The sequence below is a fragment of the Mastacembelus armatus genome, chromosome 21, assembly GCF_900324485.2.
Source record: "Mastacembelus armatus chromosome 21, fMasArm1.2, whole genome shotgun sequence".
In the NCBI taxonomy this organism is placed as follows: Eukaryota; Metazoa; Chordata; class Actinopteri; order Synbranchiformes; family Mastacembelidae; genus Mastacembelus; species Mastacembelus armatus.
This window is the reverse complement of record NC_046653.1, coordinates 9,242,621-9,269,438: the sequence shown is the minus strand read 5'-3', so window position 1 is coordinate 9,269,438 and position 26,818 is coordinate 9,242,621. Positions and strand designations below refer to the sequence as shown.

The 26,818-nt window shown below is 38.3% G+C and overlaps 1 protein-coding gene across 1 annotated transcript in view; it reads left to right on the top strand.

Annotated features, from left to right (window-relative positions):
- Positions 1 to 26,818, top strand: part of thsd7ba (thrombospondin, type I, domain containing 7Ba) — a 197,610-nt gene that overhangs the window by 3,783 nt on the left and 167,009 nt on the right. Inside the window, exon 2 of the mRNA XM_026294497.1 lies at positions 597 to 736. The gene's annotated coding sequence lies outside the window, so the exon portion shown is untranslated. The remainder of the gene's footprint in view (positions 1 to 596; positions 737 to 26,818) is intronic.

The window sequence follows — 26,818 nt, the reverse complement described above, 5'->3', positions numbered from 1 at the left end:
ACAGAAATAGGTTTACACACATCAAAATAAATGCAGATTGTTTTTCCTAATGTCAGCAAAGCAATTTGGACACCAGTTGTCTTACCACTGTTTTGTCAAAGGTTACAGAAGCCTTTAAATTACATTGTCAGCATTTATATCAGTTGTTGTTGGTGAAGTGGCACTCATTTCCCCTGCTCTAAATCCTGTCTAGCTGCTGCCTCCATTTGCTAAACTGCCATAAAGTCTCCAAAAGGAGACTAAAGCAATGAATACTGGGTGCTGGAGGAGCAGTGGGAGCATTTATCTAAATGAAACTGAAAGGTGACAGGTATATGCCATCAGAGTTCACTGCATAATAAAGTCACCTCCTTGCATCTAATGACTCTCACTCCACATCACTGGTACAGGATATCAAGGTTTTAATTTTTATGTGCTAATAATTAAAGCCAAATATCTTGACGTGGCTTAGCTTTAATAGCGCCACTTCTTTCTGCATGGATTGAGATGCTCTTAATAGTGTAGAGGATTGAAGTGGGCAGGTCGAGGAGCAGTGTGAGGCAGGATATTGGGAACAAATTGACAAGGCCGTCTATTCTGTCTCACTCTTCATTTAGGGCAGAATGAGCCGGACCAGCTGGCTGGCAGCCAATTTATCTCAGAGAAGATGAGAATGTGAGGGAGGTTCCTGCTGAAACCTGAGGACATCCTGAAATGTGGTGACGCTCCTGGGGAAAAAGCTATACTTCTTTTCAAAGTAAGCTGAAGTCAGACTGTTTATCCATAGCTGAGCAACCCTGTGCATTTTAATTCACCTAATTTGTATGGGCTGAGACATTTTGTTGTTAATGTTACACTGATTAGGATAAATGCCGAATTAAGTTTTTTTTTTGGGTTGCAACTAAAGCATAATTAAGGTTTTTATGGTTCTGGATTTAAGCAACACAAAGCAGCTGGTGATGGTTAGGAATGAATCGACATCCAGGTTATGTATGAATCATGTTGAATGAACGACAAGCACAGAGGGGAAAACGATACAGCTCAAAACTATACTACTTACTGTAGAAAACTTTTCCACACTAACAGTATTGTTAAGATTGATTTAGCCTACACTGAACCATTCTTGCAGTGCTTACACTGCCATTATTGGCAGTGTGTGTTTAGGTAATTTACAGAAGCTATTTGTCTCTGCAAAAGGGTACAAAGAGAGAGCTTGCTTATGTGAGTAGGAGGAAGGTAACTAGCTGGAAAGAGCTGCTGCTGGACTTAGAGTGGGAGGTTCAGCTCAGTGGAAGCAGAATGCAGAACACTACAGACTCACTGATGAATGGTTTTTAAAAATTATTCTTTTGTTTGCTTTATTTTGTCCAGCACTAATAGGTAACTGGCAACTAGGGACTCCTTAGAGCCCATGTAGCTTTTTAGCCACTTCTAAAATTTATGTAAAACTGCACCCCCTCAAGTGTTCAGTTCATTAATGAAGCTAAATAAACTCAAACACAGTCTGCTTCAATACCCTTCCCAAATGGCATTACATACACACCTCCTCACTAAGTGAAACAAATGCAGCATGTTTAAGTATGTCCCTAAGCCGCAGTGGCCATCAACACAGCTTTCTGTTTATTTGCATATTAAATAGATATAATACCAGAGATGCAAAATATTCTGGAAAGGTCATTACACATCCTCCATGCCAACAGTCATCTACTCAACTGGGACACCTGATGACATGCACTAGATAAAAAAGCTCAGTAAATTGCATTAATTTGCTACTAGATTTTTAGAGAAATGTGGAACATTTAGCCCCAGGTAGAGAAAATGTCAGTAGGTCACCACAGTCATTAGAAAACATCCTGTGTGGACTGTGGATACCAAGTCCAGAGTCTATAGTAAACCTGCTGCATAAGTGATCGTCCTCTAAACCAGACTATTAGATGGATGAACACATGGCTGGTCTGACAAATGGACCTGCTGAATGACCAATATCACTATTCCTGGACCCCTCTGCTTGAGAGGGGAAAAACAACAAGCTTTCTCTTACAGGAGAATCTCTCTAAGCTGAATAGAAATGGTTTCCTCACCTCATTACAACAACAATAGTATTGATAATAACACAAATAAAGTGGTTTTGCAAATATTTCTTCCAGTCCTATTTTCTATATTACAACGCTGCAAGACAAAAAGTTAAAACAATATTTCTGGTACCATTTTTTTTTTTCAATTTTCAACATTTCTATTCAGTCTTCCCCTGGCTTTTCCTTCACATTTCTTTACCTCGTAAACAAAACAAACGGTGAATTAATAGCATTATAAGATCACATTTCTTCTACAATATCTTTGACTTACTTACATGATTAAAATTTCTGATCATCCACTCTCCATTTCTAAACACAAGCCCAAAGAATGTTCCATTATATTATAACCTTAAATTGCCTAACAGTAGCTACTCCTACATGTTTAATTGTTACTAGTTACTCATTGTATGTCAGCCCAACTGAGCAGACTCTTTATGTCGGTGTTGGGTATTAGGGTGTTGTTTGTTTTCAGAATGCTAACAATGACCTGCCAGTCATCACCGCTGATCAGCGTACTGAATGAGCTTTTCCTTCCTGTCTGTACCCTTGAGTCTGATTTCCAGCTCCTCTGCCAATTACTGTTCATTTGGCTGCATGCAAGGGAAACTGCACTGCTGTACTTCTGAGGCTCCTTAGCTCTGGTAATGGATGAAGACTCTACCTAAAAAGGGCCTGTTCTATTCTATTTTATTCTCTTCTTCTTCTATTCATTATGCCTGTAGTCACATAGTAGTTCTCCAGTCTAAACAATCATATACGTTGGTTGTCTTTACTCTTGGATATGACCCAGAGGAGAGGACTAGCAGCAGATGTGCTGGACCTTTGTTGTCATGGTAACAATAATAAACACACAGATGTACCATTTAGATTATGGCTATAGTTTAGACACAAAAACAATTTAGGTTTAAATGTAAATTGTACTTGGTTAGTTTTAGAAAAAGATCAGTGCTTGTTTTACAATATGTAGCCAAAAAAGGGCCATTGTTGTCATAGTTATAATCATTAACATATAATTCTGAAATGGTCATGGATCAAAGAAACAGCAGTAAATATCAGATTTGCCTGAGGAAAAAACTGTGGTTTTCTTTGTCAACATCCTTCACTCCAACCTCCGCCTAACATGGATTTTGTCACTGCGTCATTTGATTTCTTCTTTGCTCCAAATTGCTATGGCCACTAGAGGTTGTTTGACTGTAAACGATAACTGTGAATCATAATATCTGCTTGCTGCTGCTGCCTATTGGGTTTTTTTCTTCTAAGCAAAATCAAAAATGTGTTTCTTCTTCTTCAAAAATGAGCAATAAAAGAGACACCCAAAATATCAGTCCTGGTATCTTTGCAGACAGTGTTATGAGTTTGTGCTTCAACACCACACAGTAATAAAATGCCACATTCAGAGATTAGGGAGCAGATATGCAGAGAAGAGAATTCAGCAGAATTGCAGTGGGCTAGATGCTTGTGATGGAGCTGGTGCTCTAACACAAAGAGTGAAGCACTTTCTGTTTAATCACAAAAGGCTATCTATGTCCCAGTAGCTGTGGTTTGTTCCAGTATGTCTTTTTCAACACTTTTTTTTTCTGAAGCTGTCTCTCTATTGTATGGTTGCATTCTTCATTTAAGTGTTGTTTGTCCTCTTGATGCATGGAAAATCAATGATGCTGTTCAGAATCTATCTGAGTTTATCTCTGGGCCATGATCCATATTAGCAACCCTCCTGCCCCTCTACCTTTATTATAATGATCTGTCATTTTTAGAAACTCTAGTCATTTGTAAAAGCTATGGCAGATTTATCAATGTTGTTTACAGATTCAGCAGGTAGGCTGCAAAATTACAGCTGATAAATCATGCAGCTCTCCACTCCCCGAGATCCCCAGATAGATATCCACTTGTGATGGTTTCCCTGTCAGATGAGGGGGAGAAGAGAAACTGGCTGCTGGAGTTATTTCTCTGTATTCTCAGATGTTTTCTAATTAATCTGGAGAGCTTCCAACAATGTGAGAGGCTCACTGTGCTTCATCTCCTACCCCATGAGAGTGAGTCTTGGCCAAACTGTCACTTTTCAAAACAGTTCTGTGCGAAGACAGTCACACTCTTTAACCTCACCCAGGTCAGCCTGGCTCGCTGCCTACTTCTCTGAGCTTGCATTTAGTGGCGAACCTCATGCCAATGGAAAGCGACAGGATTTGCATTCACAAGAAGAATATATCTGTTTTTGTTGTTGTTAGAAACATGTTCTAGTGTCTTTACACTGAAAGAGATAGAGATGTTCTGAACAGTCTACTATTTTTCCATGGTTTCATTGACTTTGGAGAATATGATTCTCTAACTTCTTTTTTTTGGTCCTATACATATCCAATTATAAGGAAAAATGAAATGATATCTTCCATATGAGAATCACAGAAAATCCTTCTCAGTCATGCACCACTGGTGTCAGTAGCACACCTCATAGCAGGAGTCTAATTTTGAACATTGACTTTGTTGAGGTCAAAAGACAGGGATGTCTGTGTGTATCTCCGATATGAATTGTCAAAGCCTGAAGGGAAAACTCTATAACTAGAATGCCATAAAGTACCTCAGGTTCATGTTGCTTGGCAACAAAGAGTCTCTGAGAAGATTTGAATGCTGCTCAGACATGGCTAAATGAAAAGCTGCTTGAGGTAAATATCTGGCTTAGCTGCATCTTCTCTGTGATGCTCTTTAATTATAAGGCAGATGAGCTGTTTGGAATATGCTGCATCAAGCCAGAAAAAATGACTAATCTTTCCACATCACCTCAGCCTCTCATGATGAAGCAACTTTTGTTTTTTTTCTCAGAGAAGCTAGAGTTTAGGCAATTAGCTGTTTGTTTAGGAAGATTAATTAGCATTGTTTAATTACCTTAATGAGATATAACACAGTAACAGATTTGGCATACTTACAAAAAAGTTTCTAATTGTGTAGTCAATTGTAATATATAGGGACTCATTAGCATGTTTGGGGCTACAGTGCCAACATCTTGATCATTACATGTTTTTTAGATCCTGACAGTTTGCCTGACAGGCAAACAGGCTAGAAGGGGTGTTTTTTTTTCTTTTACTCTTAGTTTTCCAGAAACTAGTAGAAACACCAGAAACCTTCATCAGCCTATAATGAAAAGGTAAAATCAATTTTTTGCTTACAAGCACCAACAGCAAAAAGAAAAAAAAAAAAAAACAGAAAAGATAATTTGAGGTGATGAAATACAGAGAAAACCATCTTCACACACAGATGCACCCACAGAGACTCGTCCACCCCCACACTTACCTTGCAACATTCTCAACCATACTGACAAATCACCTATGGCTGCATGCAGAATGAACCACCCCCCGCTTCCCTCGCTGCGCTGCTTGGTGCTTTATTACTCTCACAGAGTCGATCTGAGAGCGATCTACTCTGCTGAGCAGGACACTGCAAGTTTTAGGTCCTGTCCTCTCGTCACACCAGCCACTAAAAACCACATGCAATTCTCCTTTCACTGGTCACTGAAGCAATTAGAAAGTTATTAACATAAAATATGCATACTGCCCTGAGACACAACGCAAAAGGCAGTTTGTTCTCCAATTGAATACCAAAGCGGTTTGAATTCAGACATTGTAATGGAAAAGAGTTGGCACCCAGAGACTGCCCAGGTTCTGATTATTCGTTATTCTTCTGTGAAGGAAAAGGGAGAGCACATGTGAATAGACTCTCCCCTGCCAGGGTTTTATTTGACTCCACCAAGTCAGAACACATACAAAGCAAGTGGTGTGCTGACAAAAGCTATCTACGGTTCTCTGGATTGTTTCCAGCCTAATTCATTATAACACCACATAATTATTATTCCTTTTTTCCTTGCTCTTCGGGTGGAGGGTGCTCTTAATGCTCGATCAGCAGACGCAAGGCCAGCCAGTATCTGGGTCAGATAGCATCTTAAAGCTCCTGGTTGCCATCTGCCAGTTCCTTATTATATCCTTTGTCCAATTTGACCATAGAATCTTATCTACATTTCTATTAGCCTTGGATTGAGGCTTTTGCATGATTTCTAATTGGATACACTGACCAGGCTTGGTGTGCTGTCTATTTCTGTCGTCCAGGTCTGTCTGCTGTTTCCCATTAGTGTCTCATGGGGTGAAATTCACCGTTGATATGTAAAGCAAGGAAAAATCAGGCAGAAAAGTGTGCACTATTGTAGTTCTCTTGCTACTCTATATCTCCTGATGCTTTCTTAACAAAAGGCTCTTATGCTTCTACACTCCTGCAACTCAGCAAACAGTATTCCATTAAGTAATAGAGAATATGCCCCACCACAGTGCTGGCATGATATGTAATTTCACTCTCTGGTATGGTATTGAACTAAATGAATTGCCATTGAATGCAGGAGTTTTGTCAGCACCCTGCTATATAAGTCTATATAAAACCTCATGTGTTTCTGTTCAAAATACACAAAAAAAAAAAGACAGTTAATTTTTTTTACCCAGTCCTGTAAATTCAATCAAGCCTGTTTGAACTCAGTGAAGAAAGCAGCCAAACACTGCTGGATCAAGGTAATGCACTATTGGTAACCAATATGTATTTCTTTGTGATGAATGAAGTTATTCTTTGGAAAGCTATTCGTCTGCTTGTCCTTTAGCTCGACACAGACAGGTGCAAGTAAATACCAAAAATAAACCATTTCCAATTTTCAAAATCTGGTGAGTAGATTGGAGCAATAACACGCTCTGATTAAGCTCTGTGCTCCTGTCCTCTGTTCCTGCCTCATTACACCAGTCAGCTGGAGACTGTTTGTTTTATAGAAGTGCCGGGTAAATAAATACAAAGCTTGGATGCACACAGCTACTAGTTTTGGCCATTATTGGAAGTTGGAAGTGTTAATATGCTGTTGTTCCCCCGCTAGCCACTAGATGGCACAGTGTCTTCTCATTATGCGGCAGCAGCAGAAGAGGGGGTGCTCTCAATTCAGTGACAGGAGCCTATATCCACATGAGACACTGCAATCCAATTTTAAACCTTTTGTGTACAGCTAACTTAGTTCCTCCAATTTTACTTGTGGATGAAGAATCATTCTGTCACTATATAGACCAGATCTCACTTAAAAAAAGATCAATCTTACTGACCTTCTTGCAATGGACACCTGATGAGTCAGTTTTTTCAGTCAGTCACAGATTAAGACGCTTTGCTTTCGTGCTTCCTTTTCTGAAGACTCAGTATGTGTAGCAGAGAGGGGATGAAACTGTCACAGCTGTTTCTTAGACAGGCCAGAGACCGTACTGCCAGTAAAGTCAAGCATTTCACATAGAAAGTGCGTTGCTCTGTAGGTGACTGGGTGCACTTCCACAAACAACATCTGGATCAAGTTGCCACTGCTTTATTTTTTTGTTGTTTTTAGACTTTCAGCTCTAACAAAAGACAGTACCATCTCACTGTGTCAGCCACTCAAAAGTTGGTAGCGGGTCTTGCATGTAGTCATTTGCTAGAGGAAATACATTTTAATTTTATTTTAACATGGCTTGTTTGAAAACAATCTTGTATTGTTTACAATGCAGCATGGCATCTAGTCAAACTGTGTGTGACACTTTCTTAAAGATCATGCCAATAGAGCAGATGTTTCATGGGCACGATTGCGGTTGACTGAATCTGCTTGGTGGGCAGTTGGGTTTTGGCTGAGGGGAGCGAAGCACAAAGACAAAAAAACAGTCTCATTATTATTCAGTTATTACCTGCATTGGCTACATGCACTTTCTCGGTTATAGCTGTTGACATCAATCACTATTTTCCCATTTCTTTTCTTCTCATTTGCCTGTCTCCAAGGGTGCCTGGCAATATTGTATGTGGTAATCCTTTGGTTGGTATGCAGCATTTTCACAGGAGCTGGTGCTGGAATCTGTGGAGACACAGTTGAGTCTGCAGGTGTTTTCCTGCTCCAGCCCAGTAAGCCCCTGCTCTATCTTGTGTAATTAGGAGATAATGAACCCCCTCCCCCTTCAACTCTGCCGAATCATCTGCCACTGTTGAACTGTCAAATCTAGACTCGTGGCTCCTTTAGATCTTGCTCGCCGCTTCGCTCAGCTCTGACTTCAAACCTGTCAAAATGTCTTCTTCTCAACACTTGCTTAAAGTAGAAAATGGCTCACACCATGAAAAATGAAACCTTACAAAGATATATGGGCAAACAACCAGAATACACTGATGGTGTGCTATTGCTTCAGAATTTAATTACTACACAACTTTTATGATCATTTTCAATGATTTTAACAGAACTCTTGTGGTAGTGTTTTTCTTGTCAATGCTGCAGAGTGTCTCTCTGCTATTTGGCTCCAGGTCTTCACAGCAGTGAAGTCAGGGCTGTGGGCTGAAGTTGATGATTCAGGAAAGAGCTTGATGCCTTGAGGAAATACTGAGACCTGCAACTAGTAGAACAGCTGTCACAGAATCTGGTAAAGATCGTGCTGAGCTGATTTGGACACAGTTTGCGTTCAACTTACCAAGACTCCACTTCCAAAACAGCCATCAGCAAATCTTCCACTGAGATAATGAAAAGCCATACAACAACATCAGAATGTATGAGCAGCAGGAAAATGTTTTTCAGTAATGGCACACATGGCAGAAAATGGAATATGGGATTCAATTTAAGAAGAACCATAAACAGATCTTCAGCCTTTTCAAAGAAAACAAACATCCACCTGTCAAAGAAAGTGGGGACTGTGCTTAAGGGCTTTTTTTTTTTTTGACTCTGCGTGAAATTCCCCTGTTACTTTGTTCAGCCTGGGGAAGATTTGAACGCGCTTTGAAGATTTGATATTTAACATGAGAATACTTTGAACTTTTCCTCTCTGTCTCTACAGGAGACTCTTCGGAGAATGGGGAAGTTTTTATTTGGTCGGAGGTGTGGTTAGAGATTGAACACAGGATTTTAGTTGTTCTTTTTAGGAATTTCTTTTGCCAAGTTTTCAGGGACAGTTGTGAAAAACAATGGATGTTATATGACGACGGACAGATGTGAACCCTCATCAATACAGTCACAGCAGTGGCATTCACATTGAAGCATGGTCCACGGGGATGGCTGTAAGCAGTTTGTTATGTATTACCAATGAATACACACGAGCAATTCATATCTGTCAGTGGATTAAAGAATAACTTTTTTCTTAGAGTCAAAATCACAGTTATTAACTTACTATTAATCGTGCAGACCAGTGTACAAGCTGTTATAATTCCCTTCATAAAATTCTGATACATCTCAATTTTGAGCCTTCACTGACCATGTTTGAAATATTTTGGAAAAAAAACACTGGAATTTCAGATTCCTCTGAAAATGCAGCATAGCTACACTTCACCAGAGGGAACAGGGGACATGGTGGGCTTTTTGACAGACCTGGAGCAGGTTTAGGTTTTCATCAAGCTCTCACACAGAGACAGACACACTGACTTTAAATGGAGCCTAGAAAGTTTGACCTTGGTTCCATAGACTGGTTTGTCTAATTACTGGGTAAAGCTGCCCATTGATTTCATTGACCACTAATGTGACTTACTGTATTTACAGGGCCAAGAGATATTGGAGCTTCGAGTGCAAAGCTCTATTTGGACTTGTACCTGCACAGTATTAGGTGAAACTTAGTAACAGATTTTTCAGTTTGCTCTGCCAAAGGTTTGTCTTTTCTGTTTCCTTAGTTACTCTAGAGAGCGTACAGCTGTGCCTTCCATTCTCCCAGAAATCTTGTGACAATTCAGCTGTCTTTTACTGAATTGTATAAAGGCTTGTCATTACAACTGTCTCTACAGTATTTACTTCTTATGGTTTTAAATATACAGTAACTTTGTCAAAGTAACCTGCAGGTGGAAGCCACAATAATCTATTGCAGCAGGTATATACAGTTTTTCAGTGCAGAAATTTGTCTTCATTATTTGAGAATGAAAAGGAAAAACATCCATCCATCATCTATACCCACTCATTCCTTTAACCAGGGTCACAGGGATCTGCTGGAGCCTATCCCAGCTCTCTTTGGGTGAAAGGCAGGGGTCCACCCTGGACAGGTCACCAGTCCATCACAGGGCCACATAGAGACAAACAACCTCACACACTCACACTCACTCCTATGGGCAATTTAGAGTCACCAATCAACCTGACATACATGTTTTTGGACTGTGGGAGGAAACCAGAGTACCTGGAGAAAACCCACACAAGCACAGGGAGAACATGCAAACTCCACACAGAAAGGCCCCTGATGGGTTTCAAACCAGGAACCTTCTTGCTGTGAGGCAACAGTGCTAACCACTCAGCCACCATGCTGCCATAAAACAAACCGGATTAAAACTTTTCATGAGGAGGACGATGGTTTTATGGATTTACTATATTTACTGAGTAATAGGTCTTTTGGACTAAAAACATGGATGCACTATGTTCCCTGGATTCTAATGAAAAAAATGATATGCAACACTTTCAGTACATGTGTGGATTTGTACACACCAGCAAAGGTAAGAAGTGGAGTTACAGCGTCTGTACTCTTGTTAAACATTAAGAAACTGTAGTCGCTGTGATAATTCAGTCCTAAATTGCTTTATACCATTTGAATCGTGAGACTTTCTGCTTTCAAATGATATATAGTTTGTCGGACTTTATTCAAATCACCCCTGGTCCCGGGGTTAGCAATCAGTTAAAAGTTGGAGCTATAAGTTTATTCCAGGTCCAAATTTGAAAATCAACATGGAAAATAAGTTCTGCTGCTATGAGAGAGAAATGAGAACACAGGGCCAATCATAGATCAGAAGACACGTCACATATGACAAATTTGTTTCCGCTTTAGGAGTTTGCAAATGATGATAAAATCTTGAAATTTATGGCTGATTTGTGGTTAATGACGTTCCCCACTGTACGTCTACTGACTGACCATCACTGATATTAGAACAACACTTCAGTCATTACAGCACACCATTACCAAGGAACACAACATGTTAGAAGGATCCAAGACTACAGCCATGTTGGTTGGCAAAAACACATCATAACTTATTTTCCAAAAACCAAGGAACTGGAACCCTTTAGGTTTTATGTTTAAACAAATACAATATAACAATACAATATATGGATAACTAGTTCATTCTTAATATCAAATAAAACAAAAAGTGTTAAGAGTAAATGTCCCCCAACATCAAATACACATCCATGAATACTATACTTTTACTGTTGCAACTGAATGGCTTATTTTTATCTTATCATTTTGGTATTTAAGAAACCAAGTGCATCTGTATTAAGGGAATCCACCTTTTAAAGGTTGTAGTAAAGGGCATCAGCCACAGGACTGGGCAGGGCCCCAGCTGATATTGGCAGCATCTCTAAGTGATGTCTCCAGATCCTTCATGCATTATTCAAGCATCGACTGGGGGGGCGACCCTCCCCAACTAGACTTCCCTCAGAGATTTCACACTAGGCTATGTTTGTGCCTGCTTTGTTTAGGCTAAAGAGCATACCTGGAGGGAAAATACACTATATTTATCTTTTACATATTTATTGGAAGTTTGTATTCAGAATAAACCACTCATCTTTTTCTGGTCTTGGGAAGAAGCCTGTATAATAAGTAAAATTAAAAAACAAGAAGAACAACAACCAAACTGTCACCAAGTATTAAAAAAATATTTCTGGATTCATACCAGTAATACCACTGTAAATACATGTCTTCATAGGCCATCTCTGTGCTAATTAATATAGTCAAACCAATGAATAATCTGCCCTTATCTGAGACACCTGGTAATTATGTATAATAGTTTAGAATTAAATTCATTTAACATGCTAATTAAAGGCTTAGCACTTATGACTAAGTCTCAGAGGATGATTTTGCTAAAGAAACATAGTCTAACTATTTTTAGACACTTATATACAAGGGCCTTTTTTAAATCAATGTTATTCTTTCATCAATTGATGATCTTTTAGTTGTCGCATCATTCATTTGTCTCAACAAGGGTGATGGATACAATTGACCTTCTCCTCTTAATGAAATTGCATTTGTACTGTCAAGCTGTGTGCAAACCGTCTTGCAGCTCTCAGAACGGTGCTTGTAGGATGTTGTAAATTTCCCCTTCTTTCAACTCAGCCATCAAAGGTTGAGGAGAAAAAATGAATACTGCTACAGTTAGTGCCAGTGAAATATACAGTTTAGATGTGGCAGATCTGCTTCTGGTAGCATAGTTTTAACAACATGTTGAAAATGTTTATCTTACTGTGACACTCATCTCACACACCTATTTTGAGAGATTAGGATATTAAATACAACACAGAAGATCCTGAGTCACTTCTCAGATCTTGTTTCTGATTCATTATAAACTGGACATTTGTGATCCCTTGTAACTGCTTGTTTTCCTAATATATGATTTGGACCCAAGTGCAGTTGGTGCAAAATAAATAGAACATTTCTGCTTGATAACAAGTAGCAAAGAAACATTTTGGATATTTTACTCATCACATCTTCATTTACAATTTGCAGTGTATAGATACTAGATACTAATGTTGAAAACTCTAATTAATATAATTCTTTTAAAAACTGTTAGAAATGAATTGTTTTCAATTATTACATTATGCATTCTCCAGGTGCTCAAGTTTTCTCCCAGATGTATCAGGTGACATACAGGTTAAATTAACTGGTGACTCTTAATTCCCTGTAGGTGTGAATGTGAGTCTGATTGGTGCTCAATCTATATGTGTCAAATGTCCAGGCTGCACCCTGCCTCTCCTTCAGTGTAAACTGGGACGAGCTTTAACCACCCTAGCAGGTGAAAAAAAGGATGGACGTTAAATGTGGAAATCAGCTTTATTATACTTTTAAACTGATTTTCAATCCTTTGTGTCCTTTTTGCTCCTGTACTTAGGTGAATCTCAAATAAAGAGGTGTGTAGTTAAAAATAAAGTGGAAGGATCTGTATATAATATGATGTAGTCCTCTTTTCAGGCTAATACCTTTAAAGTGTTGTGGGAGGTGACAGTGGGAAAAGTGGTGGGAGGTGCAGAGGGTGAGGTGATAACTTGGTTTTCTGTCAAAGTGCTGACGGTTCAGGCTGTAGCAAAGTGGATGCCATCTGTTGTGAAGGCTGAAGTACACGTACGCCAGTTCTAGATGGTTTATTTGTGTTTTTTAAAATACAAGCAACAGAAAAAACAGCACAAAACAACAATGTCCATGGAACATAACGGGACATAAGAAGGGCCTTGAACTACTCTCCTCCACACCCATGGCTGAAATGTGATTCAAATGGTGAACTAAAAATTTGGCAAACTGCTGCCCCTTGTTCACTTTACACAGCTGCTTGAATCCCAATACTAGAGGAGTGATGCATATCACTACTTACTTTAATATTCCCAATCCCCGTGGATGGATTACTGACTGGGCCTACTGGGCACAGGCCCTGGGGCTAACGGGGTCAAGGGGATCTAGACTAGAGAATTAGATAGGGGTGGTTAACCTTTCATTTGAAACTCAATCATATGAGTGCAAAACAACTATTAAAATAAAAAAAACCCAACAAAACAGGTAAAAATAGGTGCTAAATGAATGGAACTCAATGCAAAACAACTACAAGATCATACAAGCTGATAACAAATCAGGCGGTTGCTCAATGTGTGATTCCTACTGCTACAGAAAAGGGCCCTTTTACATTTCTGAACCCATGGGGCCCATTGTCCTAAAATCCGTACACACCAACCCCCCATTCCACCCTCTCATTTTATACAGGAGTTGGGGCAAACTTGATTGTTGTGGGGTGTTTTGGAGAAAAGGCCCAAAATTCAAGCCTTGAATGTGTAAAAGGGGCCACTAACTAACATTAATTTCCTGAGCCCTATTTTCCTAACCACTGCTTACCTAACCACTGTTAAGCAGAGTTGTTGCCCTAACCACACATATACACACACGCACACACACACACACACAACAGCCAGGGAGTCCCATATGTTCAGCATGTGTTGTGTCCAGACAGTTTGTCAAGGATTGTCACTTAGCTTGAGGTTCTTAAAACAGGTGTTGAATAGCTGCCAGGTTTTAGTGATCTTGTGGGGCCACTCAATGTGACTGGATTTTTTTTGAGTTTCAAGAACTACATGAAATAAAAAAAATACTTGTCCAGCACTTGTTAAGAGAACAGCATGTCCAAAAGCAGTAAATAAGAGATCCAATTTGAATTTTGCACCTTGCACAGAGGGAACTCAGCATACATATTAGTAAGTAAGTTTCTCTTCTGAAAGGTGAATGAGTTTAAGCTGTAGCCTGTCTCACACAGGTAGGAGAAGAATGCACGTTTGTTAGTATTATTATTAGTATTGAAATCCATGTCCTGTCTTCTACCTTAGTATCTTCTCCTGATGATCTTTATTTCTATACAGGGCTAATAACACCTTATCATGAGTTCTCTGTTGAGGATCATACAGGGTGGTACTGAGGTAAAGTCCCTGTAAGTAATCGTCAAAGAGAATTGGAAAGATTATGCTTTCCTTGAAACTGACCACAAGTGGCAAAGGCAGCATCAATAGTCTTCAGAATATACATTGCCTTTGACCTTATACAGTGTAGAAGTTGAATTCTGTAATGGTGTTAGGAAAAGATAGTTTCTTTATTTAAAAGGAAAGAGAATCATTGCGACAAGAAGAAATGTTCCCCTGAAGTGTATTTAAGAAAGAATAGTATGACATTTTTCCATTGGAAAGACAAATCCAGGGGTAAGAATGATGAAAGAAGAATGTTTTATTGAATGAAGCCTCAATATTGGTCCACAGTGGACTATCCAGTTATAATCTTAACATTTAGCAGGTGAGGATGGTGGGAATGTCATTGGTTTTGTTGTTATCTGGTCATAAAGTATTCACACGTATTGGAAAATGTAAGCTTTCACCTGATGGTGTGACTAAAAGTCAGAGATCAAAGTTATCACCATTCATCTTGAAAGGGAAATGAATATATGAAATGTGGAAATAGTCGATGCCACATTTCACTTATAAAGTCACAAATTCCAGTCTCGCAATGCTGCTGCAAAACAAAATCCTCAAGAGATCATCAAACTCATCAGAATTGATCAGGGCTGATAGAACCAAACTGCCAAACCTGCAGCCTGGATGCTCAAACAATAAATAAATAACAGAGTCTATATAGTTTTTATAAGAAGCATAAAAATAAATAGTACCATTATAAAAAAAAAAAGTTAGAGTGTACATAAAACAGGTATATGCTACAAGTCATTCCTGGGACTGGGTCTAAGATTTCTTACTGATGTTGGTGAATGGAGGGGGATTCTTTTAAATGCAGTACAGATTAATTATTGCTCTGGTGTTGCAAGAAAAGGATGGTTAGACTTCCATCAAGCTTTGAGTCAGCTGTCAGGAGTACAGAGGTTCAATCAGGCCTTAAACCAGAGGTGACCGCCTGATAAATGGGAGATGTCCTGGCTGTAAAGTTTTATGTGCCATTCCAGGTAATGTGTTAATGGAGTGTCTGCCACCTGAGAGGGTGGTGACATTGGTTCCTGCTCAGACCTTATAATAACTGGCTGAGAAAGAGGGTTGAGACTTAATTCAAGGAGGCCGTTTACCCTTGAGAGAATTCCTGTGGGTTTTATTGCTCATATGCCTCCCCTTATATGTTCTCATAAAGGCATTATTATTCATTATTACACCTAAAGGCTTAAAATACTACTGTAGACAGATGTCACTTTAATTATTAGATTTCAAGTAGTGAAGTTCATGAGTTTCAAAAGATTTGTGTGGCCACAGGTGAGTCGTCTTTTTCACACCATGTGGGTAGTAAATGGGTACAGTCGTGGGTTAGTTTTTAAACAAGAACATCTTAAATTTAAGGGGTTACATTTTTTTACAGATAGTGGTCCCGGAAATTGCAATGTATCCACTGTTTTAACAACTTGGGGGTCAGATTGTTTGTCCCCTCACTGGGACTTTGATGGAGGGTTGAGAGAAATTTAATGAGGTTACTCGACTGGACTGGAACAGATAAACTCAAATGACCTGAATGTCTGCTATAATTTAGCTACAAAAGAAAATATAGAAACAGTCTCAGTGTTTTTTGCAAAAACATATGTTTACAACCCAATGCTTGCATTTCGCTGGGTATTGTTTTCCTGCTTGGCTGAAGTGAATTCTATTTGTACTGTTCCTTTGTCAGAGTGATGGGGTGCAGGGCTGACATTAAACCAGTCCTTCTTTGTCCTAGGGGATTCGCTGGTGTTTCTGTGCATCAGATTTTCTCTCTAATCTGTATCATCCTTCATCTCTCTGTGGGACCTGCACTTATCTGTGCTGCTGATGGACGGAAAAAGCCCCAGATCGAGACAGAAAGGAGCACTTGCTGCACTAAAAGTTGGTAACAAAAGGACTGCCAACGTCACAGTCCCCTCATATCTTGCAACTCTTAAATAGCTTTTCTGGTGGCTATTGGCTCTAATCTCCCTTTCACTTATTTACCCCCATATAACAGCTGTATAGGCCATTATCACATCCAGATTCAGCTTTTTCCATTTCCCCTTTTTGTAAAACCATGAGCAAAGTTAGTACGGAAGTGCTTACCAGGCACACGCACAAATGGCTGCTAATGCTAAGAGATGCCATAAGGTTGCTGTTAAACTGAGGAAAAGCTAATTGTTTGCACAGCATTAAAAAAAAACAGCAGTGGTGACAAAAATGCATAATTGAAGGTGGGTCTGTTTTTGGCTGATTGTTGAGAGGTGCTCGACAACAGTTTAACCCAGTTTTCCACTTTTACAAGCAAAGACTTACTAACTCAAAGCAGACATAGACATCTGTAATTTCTTTCAGCACTATTAATCAGAAGTAAAACCTTAAACACAACCCTTTTTTGAGTTTGGGGTCATTGCTGGCAGAATCATCACAGAAAGAAATTCCAAATTTTCTGCAAAACACCCCATATTTTCCACATTTTAATGAAGGTGAAGGTGCCTTGTTTCACTTGTGTCACTGCATGTCTTCAACATAAAAAAAATACATTTTAACTTGCACTGATTTTCTCTTATTAGGGAGAAACTGATTCGAAGCGCACAGTGCCTTTCATGATGAAACAGTATGAAATGACAATAGTTTAATGACCTTTCTGAATCTACATTACCCATATGCCAGCTTACACATCCTTAGTTTGATGAGTCATTAATACAGTGTCTCAAAACTTAAATTGCATCGTACAAGCTTCGGTAGTCTGTAATCTCCAGCAATTACACTCTTTCCAGTGACTTGTTTATGAATAATGAATAGGTGGACAAGTCACACAGTTGGAGAAGACTCACAATGGTGCAGCATGGGTAAGACACCATCTGTGTCTTGTCACTGAGCTTCATGCTACTGGGAACTCATCTGACCAGATGCTGAGGGACAAGACTGTTGTGTCAGTGTGTGCACAGCTAGGATTACCTTAGCCTTTGACTTGTGCAGTGTTGCATAGGCTTGATAATGTCAAAGAAATTGTTAAATTACCAGAAAATAAACATTGAGTCTACCACTGTGCATTCAAAGCCCTGATCGGTAATATTTTATTAACAGTGCTGATCAGTGCTGCTCAGTCCTATTCACTCTAATCTCTGAAACCCTCCAATTACCTAATGTCCACTATGGACATTTGCTTGTTTATATGCATTTTTTAATCCTAGCACCATAAAACAAAAAGTTTGTGCTTCAGGAAGCATGATTCACTTTACCATATATGATTAGGTTGAAAGAGGATGGTGACAGAGGATGGGTGGGCCAAGGTGTGTGTGACACATGAAGATGGCTTGTTTCCACTCCTGAGATATTGACAGTATGAAGCAAGCAGTACTGGGTAGCATCACCAGACAGCTGGAGCAATTTAATCCCCAAGGGGGAACAGCTCAGAATTTCTGATCACCACCTCTGTTCCCCTTGGACTAAAGCTTCGCAGTCAGGAAGAGGAATCCAGCAGAATCATGTCTGACAGATTGCTAGATAGAGATAGTGAAGTTCATGGCGTTTTACAGCCTGTGCATTGTCTTCAAATGTGCCTAGACACACTGTAGATGTTTTATTATTGTCTTCATATCACAGTTTCTGCTGCAAGATGGGCATTCTGCATACTGTGGACTGCAAAGCAAATGATTATAGCAGGATCAGAGCTGGTGCAGTAAAGATTGGCCTCCTGGCTAAAATCACATCAAGCTAAGTTAGCAGCAAAGCTGGCAGAATTAGTGAAAAAAAAAAAAACTTAGAGTTGCAAGTGTCAGGAAAAAAATCAAGTAAGCAGAATAAAAGTTTCAGGTCAAATTGTTTAACAAGTTAAAATGAAATGTTATACTCTAGTTCAAGACAACATCAACAACAATAGCACTAATAGTGACATTTGTTAATGAAATACAAATTAGGATGTTACTTTTTTCATTGGATGGCTGGCAGGGGGACTGTAAACACCAGTATTAACCATGACTGGATTTATTAGTGTTTCTGTAGAGTTAGGTAAGCTCACTGCTGTGATTACATTTCTGCTACAGATCAGTTGGGCACTGAGACTGTAGGTGCTTTTCTGGCTTCTCATTTATTACAGCTGGCTCAAAGCTGTGACTGAGGCTACCTTCATTTCCACAGTCACCTATGGTGAAATCTCTAACAGCTTCTGTTTCTCATTGCTAATATTTCTATAATTAGACTGTGTCTGCTCTCAGTCATCCAGGTCATGTAAAATTCAGAAGTACTAAGATAAAGACATCTGTGCTGGACTACAACAGTGAATCCAGATGTTCAATGACTGCAGAGCAAATGTTTGAATCACTTATGTTGGTGAAAAAAAAACAATTATAGTAAATGTTGAATGATTTATGTTTTGTATAAGCAAACATAAAAAAGTTCAGTCACTGCCTCACAAGCATTTCATTATTAATTGGTCAGAGTTTCTTCTCACCTCGTTCATTAAATGGCATGTTAAAGCTGCACTGAGCAGGATATTATAAAAACACTCCCATCTTAAAAGCCTAATTAACTGAGGTGGCAATGGGAACTAGTGTATCCCACAACATGCTTAAAATTCACTTACATAATTACTTAATTACCCAGTTTAAATTCCAATTTAAATCTCAAAGGCAAATCTGTTGCCCAAAAAGCTTACCTCTTGTCACAGACCACCTGAGTGGTCTAGCTTGCTGAGTATTTAGCTTGCGTATTGTACATATACCTGATTTCTATTCTATTCATTTTTCTCTCTTTGAATTTTTGATGTACTTTTGCAGGGAGACTTGATGCTTACTTTCTTGGCAGTCCTTTTGTGGTTAACCCTGTCCATGCTTAGTTTATGAGAGAAGATTTCACATCCTAGTTGTGGAACGAATCACTCCAATATCTCATGTATAGTTTTAACAACATGTTGGTGTAACATTGCCACATCAGCACATTAACCATATTTACTGCCACCCTTTTCTGCGGGAAATTGCCTTGGCAGGCTGAAGAGTTTCTGGGAGGGCATTTATTAAATTTAAGTCCCTCTACAATTTATAAATGGGCATTTCCCAAATTGGATGTCACAATTGTAATTCCAACACTGTGTAGCCTTGCTGTGGCCTTAGACTAGGCCTGAGACTCTATTGTGATCTGTAAATTTTGATATTGAATGTCAGGTGCAAAAAAGGAGGTGTCCCACATACTCTGTAATACACCATCTGTCGAAGAGTGGTTAGAAAGAGACAGAGCTACATTGCAGTTGCTAATTACATATTATATCCTAGGAGCTGTATGGTAAGGGGTTTGCATAGGAGCGACAATGTATTTAAGTGAGAGGGTGTGTGTGTGTGTGTGTGTGTGTGTGTACGTGTATGCCTGTGCATGTGCCTTTATACAGCAGCTGGCCCACAGAAATGAAAAGGCCATAAAAAAAAATCCATCTGTGGTATTTTCTCTGTCCTTCACTGAGTAATTGTGGAGCGAGCTGTCCTATCTTACTCCATCATCCCCGTATTGTTTTGTTTCCATGTGAATTTAAACTCTTAAATACTATGTCACATCTAATGGTGCTCCCCTGAGTGTGTTTACAGGATGCTTGTTTGGTGCTCACTCCCTGTCATGTTATCATACCGTGTGACCTACTGAGTGTATATCCTTCACCTGTCAAACTCTCTCCTCAAACGTTTTCACAAGCTGGTCCCACTGTGCTCTCTGCAGCATCATGAAAAAGCTGAAATTGACAACAATGTGAATGTTGTTGTGGTCCAACCTGACACTGGAGGAGGTATCATAGATGAAATAATGGGATGCCTAGAAACTATCAAGAGAAATGAGGGAAATGCAGCTAGACCTGCTGATATGACCAAAGTTCTTTTGGGACATTGATTAAACAATATTTTTTTAGAAAGCACATGATGGAAAGGCTTCGTGTGGTGTGTGGTGTCTGATGTTTGATGTTTTGAGTTTCATATCGCACATCATCTTTAAACATTCTCACAAGGAAAATGTTTAAATTAGTCTTGACTTGTGAGTAGGCTGAATGTGTTTGTTTCCCCCATTCTTAGTGTGTTTTCATGGTTGATGTAGGCTTGACATTGTAGACACTGCAGGCAGCCACCCACACTGAGTGGAAATTAGACTAGCTGAATAATTTCAATCAAATTTCATTCCTCTGTGTGATGTTCTGCTCTCACAGATGATTCCAACATCATACCAGGAAAGAAAGCGCTGTGCTCCTGTGGTGAGAACAATCTGATGGCCCTCTTCCTCATTTTGCAGTTGTGGGCAGGTTTTCTGATGTTTTCATACAAAGCATAAATGACACAGTGGTGTTAATTTATGCAGAAATGCATCTGAACTGTTCAAATTTGATCCATTATATGGATTTTCCTTCATCTTCATTGCAGTCTGCAGCCTTTGTTTTTGTTTGTGATCTTTGTCAAGCATTGATACAGCATTATAGTCTGTGACACCACACCTCTTTGACAACTACTGTGCTTTTAGTTTCTGCAAGAAACACTTTGCAGTGACACTGCACAATCATAAAACCTATCAAGCACTCTGGTTATTGTGAAAGCAAAATAGAGATGTGAAATTTTTTAACTATTGGTGTTATTTTGTTATTTTTTCTGATGTTTTCAGGATGTACAGTTTAATACAAGCACAGTGAGCACTAACCATCTTGATGCAAATAACCCTCCAATTATAAAACAAAATCAATGCTCTCATGTACTTGGTTAACAATTGGTGTTTAGCATTTTTTTTTTCTATTGTTGCTCTTGGGGATGGATTGTGAAAGCTGGTATTATGGATCTGTAAGATGGTAAAGTATCTGGACTTAAAGATCTGCTGCAAATCAGTTGTTTTATTTTTGTTCTCTCTTTGGTTTAGCTACATTTACCTCCCTCTCTGACACTACAGACACTTGTAAAGAAAAAAAAAAGATATATACAAATGTGCGATAACTCAGCAATTATGTTGTAAACAAAAATGGTGGAGCAGCCTCAATGCTGGACAAGGTTGGTTTAAAAGAATTCAAACAAATCAGCTGAATGACAGTTTAATTAGCCCTCCCTTCAGGCCTGGCCAGGTCATCAGCCCATTTGTGTATTTTAGAATGACTCTTGATGGCAAATGGACATCATCAAATCATATCAACTATATATTAAACCAAAGCTCACTCTAAGATGTGCAAAAATCGAGCTTTTTATAAAATTTTCTAAAATTAAATGTTATAAATGAATGCATATTAGAAATGCATATTATGTTATTTTCTCATTTTTATATATAATACTATATTAGGCTAATTAGATTTTTTTGTACACATTTTTGTATTCATATTAGGAGACCAATATAGTCTCATATTGATGTATTATTTGCATGAATTTGTAGCTATAATCACACTGATCTAAATATAAATATTGAGCTCCACGGAAACTAGAGTAAGCTGTTTCTGTTTTTCAACAGATGATTCCTAAAGATGGAGTACTTTAATCATCGCACCCATCGCCTCTGAAGGACTCATACTTCACTATGTCTCTTAGGTTTCCCAAAGGAATACCAATCCTCCACAGCACAAAAGGGACAAATTTCTGATTCAGAGGCAACCATGCAAGTGAAACAGTGTAGTTATTTAATAGACGTTATTTTCTGGTACATTAGATTAATTGAAATGGCTATGGTGCTTTCCCTGTAAACACATTTGCACTGTAATTGTGCTCGCTCAGGAAATGGATGTCTATGATTTATGAATTACAGCTCTCTGACATTGATTTTAATGTAGCTCTTGTAGATCTAGATCTTCAAAAGCAAACAGATGTGTTAACATTTGCATCACCAAAGATGTGTATCATGAGATGCACAGATGTATGCAAAATGTGGACGTCTGTGTACCACTGTGGGAGTGTGGTGATGGAAGTTGAAAGTATCCATTAGAGCTCCCTTCTCAAATACAGTAGCTATCATAGCTGTCACTGTATGGCATGCCTGAAATTGATACCAAAAAAACCCCAAAAGATTCTCAAAATGCAACATGCTCTACTTAGATCATTGTATTTGTGATTACTACTCATTTAATTTAATTCATATTATAATTGTTCGAAAAATTAAAAAAATATATCAAGAATAGTTGCCTTTTATTGTAATGATTTGTAATAGGCAGAGTAAATAATTAACTGAAATTAAAGCCTATGTGAACATATGGATATCACTGTCCCAACGTCCCACATCATTCTGGGAAAATCCCCATGAAAACATTACATCAATGTTAGGCTTTCTCTTCAGCTTTTATTATTTAAAAGTCCAAACTCATGACTATATATATATATATATATATATATATTTATATTTGATTACTTTTGCGAAAAAATATATTTGTATACTTCCCCACTGTACATATGTTATAGTGACAAAAAATGTATCTGTTAATATTTCTTTTTCTTGATCCCGTAGCACAAGAAAAACAAGAAAACAAAGAAAACATAATAGTCTTTAGCACACTTTCATATTTTTTTTTTAGAACAAAACACAATTTCAGAGGTTGTTTAATTTTTCAGGACCTGTTGTGTTTAAGTGTTTAGCCGCTAGAAGTCATGTCAGAAAATATCAGTCTTTTTGGCCAAGTGACAAACTCTCTTGTGAACGTAATAATTATGATGACAGCAAAGGAAGGGTTCAGGCAATATTGAATGTTGGCCAAATAAACACTGGGATTTGACACATGGGGCCACTGTTCTGTTCCTATTTCAAACTGATATTCATATTTTTTTTCTGTGATGTTAGACTACTATTTTTCCATAACCTTTAACATGTGTTACTGTTGCAATAATGATGAAAAAGGTTGGTTAACAGAGCATTTATTTTTATCCAGGGCACGATCCTTCCTTAAAATTACCCATGCTGTTCTCCCATCTCATAAGGCTTAGTAATTTATTCTTCTACAGTCATTTCTAATTATTTATCTGTGGCAAATCTACTGCAACCACAGGAACATTAATTCTAGATCATCAGATGGTACAGACAAACTACCTACCTGGCCATCTGGGGAACTTGCTGACCTTTTAACTAAATATGAAAATTTAGGAGCAAAGTAGCAAACTGACACATTGAACTGACCCAGAACAGCGTTATTTTTCATTTGGTGTCATTTTTACACCAAGGAAATCTAAGTCCAGTGTTAATAGTATAGAACAACCTATTTTTAAGTAAGCAGGAAAATAATTCATTGATATAATCATTAAGACTAGCCTTAGTTGATGAGGTCATGTAGAACTCATAGAGTACTTGGCGGAAAAGCCTCAAAGTTGTCATTCAGTAAAATGGAAGAGATTAAGAGCAAAGGCAAGAAGCATAACAGATGACGCAGAGAAAGAAGGCTGACATAAACGTTGCTATACCTTGCTGTTAGAAAGGGTCATTCAAAAATAAAATACTTTCAAGTTTTACACTTTGCCAGTTTTTCAGGTCAAATAGATTTTTTCTGTAATGATTTACCCAACTAGCTGGCATTTGGGAGCATGTTAGGGAACTGGATTTTTCTCATCTCTCCCTGCAATCAAGGGTTAGGGTTAAGGTTAGGGGGTTAGGGTTAGGGTTAGGGTTGTCATTTCAGCAGGAAACTGCTTGCTGACTGATCATTGTGATTGGTTGAAGGTCTGTCTAACCAGTGATAAGAGATTTCGAGATTCTGTGTAGGACCGATAAAAAGATAAAGTTTTAAAAACCACATTTACTGAGACTTGACATGGTAACAGTTTCTTTTCAGACAGATAGTGCTGTAAAACCCCTACACACAAAGACTGGCCTTGCATAAAGACTTGATGATATATGTTTTTCAGGTGAAAGCATAGAATCATAACAAAATTAAGACACAATGGAAGAAACATGCTACTGAAAGGAAAACAAAACAACCCATTCTCATTTTCATGGTGTCAAATCCTGACACTTTGTCAAAGATGCTACCATGTTATAGATACGCACAATGAACCCTTTGGCATCTGCACAGGGTTTACAATTGACTCTGGTGTTAACTTGCAGAAATATTAGATGCCCTGAGCAAGTGCTCTAGCTGGTTATTGACCCCACTGAAAAGCTACCTGCAGCAATACTTGAGCACTGACCTTCCCATTGAACAGCCAAGACATGACACCGATGTTCTGCTGATTAAGATTCAGAGGTATGACTCGCCACCTGGAAGAATTTTGTCCCCACTGTAAATTCCACATTCAAGGTTTTCTTTTCACAATATTGCCAATGTTCATTAGTTGTAAAACATGGGAGTACTTTTGACCATTTAACTTTCCAATAGGGATGCCAAAGCTACAAGAGTCCAATAATGCTGCAGGTTAGGTTACCATTGGATTTAATAGACCACTGAAGCAGTTGCTCTGGGCATCTCATATTGCAGAGAGTGAGTTAATATTGTAGTCAATTGAACAGGACTGTTGTGGAACATTTGGGTGCCCTAAGCACAAATGCCTTGTGGCGCATTGTAATCTGTGGATGTGGATCATTCAGAGTAACAATGGCACTGTTTCCAAAAAGAGATATTGCCATTTTCTAAATGTCTTTTTTCCCCAAATAGACCTTTACCCAAATACACAAATACATTGCCAGTGGACTTTTTTCTATCCATTGTCTTATTTTTTTATTTATTGAAGTGATAAGATTTTATGCTTGCAGTACTGCTAGTGTAAATGGAAATATTATAGCATTTAAGCAGGGAAAGTAAAAATTCCTTGTATAATCCACTGGAGACAGCATAAAAATATACAATATACAGGAAGTGATATTTGAACCTTTGCTGAAAATAAAAATGAACTCACAGCTGGACTCATCCTGAGCACAGCTGCTTGCTTCCACTGATTTCACAGTAAAAATATTGTTTAATGACATAAAGATTTAAATTTAAATAGCAAGAATCTATCTATCTATCTATCTATCTATCTATCTATCTATCTATCTATCTATCTATCCATCTATCCATCTATCCATCCATCCATCTATCTATCTATCTATCTATCTATCTATCTATCCATCCATCTATCTATCCATCTATCCATCTATCTATCTATCTATCTATCTATCTATCTATCCATCCATCTATCTATCTATCTATCTATCTATCTATCTATCTATCTATCTATCTATCTATCTATCTATCTATCTATCTATCTATCTATCTATCTATCTATCTATCTATCTGTGTGTGTGTGTGTATGTGTGTATAATATGCATATATGTGGCAGGCCCAGTGCATCATACAAAGAGACCAGAGGTTACCTTGTGCTTTGACAAAATGTCAGTATTGGATGCCCTGAGAATGAGAATGGATGGAACGATCTGCTAATTGTCACAGCTGGCAGAATGGATTTAATTTAGATGCTATTCAAACTGCAATGATTATGAATGAGCTTATAAATCATACCTAGAAGAAGTTAATGATGGATTGCATTCATCACCACAGCAGTATGACTCTGCAAGCTTCTTTAACGGCAGCCAGTGATTCCCAGTTTGGAAAAAAAAGGTGATTGTTACTTTTAACTCGACAGCTGCAGTACCATGTAGATTTAAACACTGGTAACCCTGTCATGATGGACTGGGAGTTTGTTAATGTAAAGAGCCTTGAAATCTTAATAGCAGCAGTTTCTCACCTGCACTATTTTCATTAAACCCATAAGAGTATCATCTTTTAAAAAAAATCAACACAATGTTATTTCTGTTTTGATGAAGAGAAATATTTCTCTTTCAACCTCTTGGCTCCCAGATTCCCACAGTGCAACTTTTCATAGTATTGCTGATAATATTAACATTAATGACACTTTTGCTCTATGTCTCCATCTTCCAGTAAGCCAGCATGAACAATACACAGTACCTTTTTCACAACTATTATTATTATCATTATTTGAAATTTGTTTCACTTTTTTTTTGATAAGACAATTTAAAATATTCTGTGACAAAGGTCTATATCAGGACCCTGAAACCTGCTGCATTGACAGTGTTTTGTTATATACACATGCTCGTCTACTGTGACATATCAAGAAAAAGGGCTTACTGGTCTCACACATTTGTATGTAACATGAGAAGTGAATGCAGCAATTGAGAAGAATGCCGCTAGTTAGTTTTCCTGAAAACACTGGCAGCCTTCCCACCTGGCTACCTTGCTGTGTTAAATTCCATCAGGTAATTTACTGCTTGCCTCTTCACAGCGTTCTCAGTTTTGAAAACACTTTCAATTCTCACACTTCAGTCACTTTCAATAAGTCTCATCCCAACAAGATTTTCATCCTTGTGACAACAATACATGACCTTCAAATACAGTTTATGCTAAGTGACCATTATC